This window comes from Lepus europaeus, unplaced genomic scaffold (genome assembly GCF_033115175.1).
Source record: "Lepus europaeus isolate LE1 unplaced genomic scaffold, mLepTim1.pri SCAFFOLD_633, whole genome shotgun sequence".
Classification (NCBI taxonomy): Eukaryota; Metazoa; Chordata; class Mammalia; order Lagomorpha; family Leporidae; genus Lepus; species Lepus europaeus.
Window position 1 is genome coordinate 9005 of NW_026909511.1, and position 4391 is coordinate 13395.

A 4391-nucleotide genomic window follows, 5' to 3' on the forward strand; every position below is an offset into this window, starting at 1 on the left:
GGAACCCTCATTCATTGCTGGTGGGAATGCAAAATAATGCAGCCACTTTCTAAAATAGTTTGACAGTTTCTTGCAAAGCCAAACATAGTCTCACTATACGACCCTGCACCTGCACCCTTAAGTATTTACTCAATTGGCTTGAAAGTTATGTCCACATGGAAACTTACATACAGACAGATATTTCTAGCAACTTTATTCGTAATTATTAAGAATTGGAAGCAACCAACATATCCTTTGATAGAGGAGTGTATAAACAAACCAGCATGTACATAAAATGGCATATTTATCAGCACTAAAAATCATTGAACCATGTAGCCATGACAAAACATGTTGAAACCTTGAATGCATATGGTTAAGATAAAGAAGCCAATATGAAAAGGCTACTTACTATATGATTGTAGCTATATGAAATTCTAGAAAGGTATAGAGACAGGAAAAATGATCAGTAGTTGCTAGGCATTGGTGGATGAGTAGAGGAATGAATAGGTAGGAGGCAGGGAAGGTTTAGGGCAGGGAAATTTATGCTGTAATGATGGACAATGACACCATGCATTTAGCAAAACACATAGAACTGTGCAATACAATAAATTGACCCCAACTATGGGTTTTATTTGGTATATTAGCAAGTGTACCACAAGAATATAAGGTGTTAGGAATAGAAGAAACTGTCTGAGACAGAATGAGTATAATCAGTATATAGAAACTTTCAGTACTTTAATTTTTCCACAAATAAATTTTCTCTAAAAAATAAGGTATACTAGAAACAAAGTACAAAGAAAAATAATCATTCTGCTCTCATGCTCTCTCTTCAGTTTATAAAATCTTATAGTTTAGGTAGATGCTTACCTACGTTACTGGTTTCAGGCTAACCAAATGGCCACCAGGGACTAATTTTTGCCATTCAACTGTAATTGTTCCAGCATTTTCCCCACCCCTTTATTTGTAACCTTACATCAACTTTTATCCAGATGGATTTCCCCATCCCTACACTGTCATTTCCCTCTCATTTCCCAAATTTATCTGACATTGACCAGAACGAGACAGAGAACAGAATGTGGGGAAGGATTCTTAACCATCACATTGGTGCTTCCCCTTGCTTCCTTCTATTTCTAGTAAATAATTACATTCACAAGGACACACACACACACACATACACAAGCACATATGGACACACACACCCTCACATACACACACAAGCATATTTTGAGGCAGGCTTACAGGTCTCGCTGTCATGATCCTAAACTGTGGCTTTAGTTCCCATCATGTGTCCCTAGGCTTTCGCATGTATGACTTATTCTTTGTTCCCTGAAACTCCTGTCTGGAAAGAGCATCATTTCTTCCAAATTGTCTGATGGTATTTTTGGTTTTTCGTTTGTTTTCACAGGGATGATAATCCGTTGACAGACATTTTGGTTGTCCCTAGCCAGAATGTCAATAATAGGTGAGTTTGTTTTCTGTTGTCTGCATGGGAAACCATTTTGGAGTCGTTATGACAGCACACAGTTAATTGACAGCCTGTCAGTGTCTGTGTGTAACCTGTTTGTGTTTTCTACCTAGATGTAAAAAAGTGGGCCAGGTCAGAAAATATGTACTCATGATATGTTTGTGTACTTTAGAAACCTGAGCCTATCACAATTCAGAACCCAGGCAGCTATCAGAATACCTGTGTGTGAGATGCACAGTGACACAAGGGAGAAGAGAACCCATTTTGGAAGCAAACACTTGGTAGATGTAGGCAGGGAAAACAGGAGGTTTCAGTGAAAAGAAAGGAGCTAATATTCCCAGGATCAATCCCTCATGCTCCAGGGCACTGCCACCATGTGAGGCTAATCCACTCAGCCCAAACCCACTATCACATTGGGTGGAACTCTTGCTTCTAGCTTGCAGTGATTCAACCCTATCTATGGAGCAGGAAAGGCAACCATGATGGGTTTAATCAAGGAGATGGTGAGAGGGAGGCTGTTAAAGCTGGAAATCAGTTGGGACAAGAGGTATAGGTACCCAGAACTTGAAGAGGTCTAGGAGGTAGTTACAGAGAGTGGCTGTACTATGGGTATCAAAAGAAAGTTAGAAGGAGTAAGTCCTACAGTTCCACTGCACAGTGGGCTGACAATAGCCTATTACATATTTTACAAAGAACTGGAAGAGAGAATCTCAGCATCTCCAAACATAATGAAAGAATAATGAGATGAAAATGCTAATTACCCTGATTTGGTCAGTGTATGCTGTGTACATGTGTTTTAATATCATTAAACCCATAGATAATGAAATTGTTACAGTTAATAACATTTTCAAAAAGTCTTGAGGCATGAATATTTATTTTATAGGCCTAAGAGTTTAATTTCCACTGTATAAAACTTTTTTACTTTGGACAAAAAGGAGTGAGCCTATTAGCACATCAGCTCACATTGTGAGTTACAAGGCTAAGGATATAAATAATCAAATTCATTGTATAACAAAAAGGAATTGAGGAGGAATCCTGTTTGCAATAAGGAAAAGGTAAAATTGAGCACAGAGAAGAGGAGCCCTAAGCACAGAAAAATAACCTAGACCCTAGAAATGTCCCAAAGCCTCAAGATACCCATAACCCATGCCAGACACACTTCCACAAACTTTTAGAAGGACCCTCAAACATATGAGTAAAAATCCATTTGTATCTAGAATAACTGTACTGATTTCATCTGAAATTTTTAAATAACTGTGACTTTTTAGGTTTAACCAATTTAAAATTATAGATCAATTATAACTAATTTGAATAAAAAATGAAGTTCATGAATTCACGTGGTGTTTGATTATGTACAATTTAACCCGCAGCCCTGCTCTAAATGAAGCAGCATCCACTCATGGCGGAGTCGAAAATGAAAGGTCAGATACCTACTTCTATACAGATATACACACATATGTCTAAATACATATTAAATGTAGATTTCCTTCAAAACTGTTTCTAAAGCAGTGCCAGCTTTTGTTTGTAACTTTTTTTCTTTTTTGCATCCAGTTCTATAAAAGAGGAACAGGTCAGAAGAAACAGACTTCTTCCCATTTTGATAACTAGTTCCAAAATTCTTGGAAAACTATCAGATCATTTGTGCATGCGACTGAAGTAGAGTGGGCAGTGTTCATTTGCTAGAGCTAATGTAACAACATATGACAAACTGAGTGTCTTAAACAAATTTATTATATAACAGACCTAGGGGTTAGAACTGGAAAATGAACTACTGCACATAGCCTTTTTTGAGGTCAGTAACAATGTATCTGTTCTATGCCTCTCTCTCCTAGCTATTGTCAATTGCTGTCCATCTATGGTATTCCTTGGCACTTAGAGAGTCCTTACCCAGGTCTCTGCTCACATATGTACATGGCATGCTTTCTGTTTGTGCCTGCATTCACATTTTTTCTTTTTATAAGGACACCAGTCTTATTGGATTAGGAGCTCACTCTATGCCAATAGAACCTCGTCTTAACTGCTTAGTTTCCAGTGAGCCTATTAGCACATCAGCTCACATTGTGAGTTACAAGGCTAAGGATATAAATAATCAAATTTGGGGGACAATATTCATCATATAACAAAAAGGAATTGAGAAGGAATCCTGTTTGCAATAAGGAAAAGGTAAAATTGAGCACAGAGAAGAGGAGCCCTAAGCACAGAAAAAGAAAACTAACAGACCCTAGAAATGTCCCCAAAGCCTCAAGACACCCATAACCCATGCCAGACACACTATTGGATGAATGAACCCCTGACTCAGGTCTGCAGCTACCTGACCATATCTCATGGACAAGAACCACAAACATGGGTGAAAGTAAGGAAGTAAGGAGGTGAAGGTGAGACTTGAGAATCAAGAATTTAGGTGAGGTGAGAGGGATGTGTCCCTACAAATTGAAGTTGAGTTGAATGAAGTGGCACCACAAAGGGCTATCCCTCTCTGTGACTAAGTTAATAATAGTTTTAATTATATCTAGAGCATTACTAAGCTCATATCACTAAGAAGTTTATACCTGAAATATGAAGTTGTGTTCCTAATAACATCAACACTGGGTTTAAGTAGTGACTAAAGACCACCTAGTTTATGAGTACCTATAGCTCTCTGATCCAACAAAGTAAGTTTATAATCTACTAGGTCACACATGAATGAATCAACATCATTAATAAATAAAAATAAAATTATTTTGCACTAAAGTAACTTAACGTTCTTATTTAATTTCCACAAACTTTTGGAAAGACCCTCAAACATATGAGTAAAAATCCATTTGTATCTAGAATAACTGTACTGATTTCATCTGAAAAACTTAGCTTAAAATCAGCATCCTTTCTGATTGTGTACTTTTGCTTTATAATCTCCTAGCCCAAACCAGGGTAAACTGCACTCTGTCACTGTGGAAGACCCTAATGAATG

At 37.5% G+C, this 4391-nt stretch overlaps 1 long non-coding RNA gene across 1 annotated transcript; it reads left to right on the forward strand.

Moving 5' to 3' along the window:
* The first annotated feature begins 1384 nt into the window (after positions 1-1384).
* Positions 1385-4391, forward strand: LOC133755619 (uncharacterized). Its single transcript, XR_009865427.1, has 3 exons — positions 1385-1441; positions 2815-2865; positions 4341-4391. It is a non-coding gene; the product is annotated as an uncharacterized LOC133755619 (long non-coding RNA).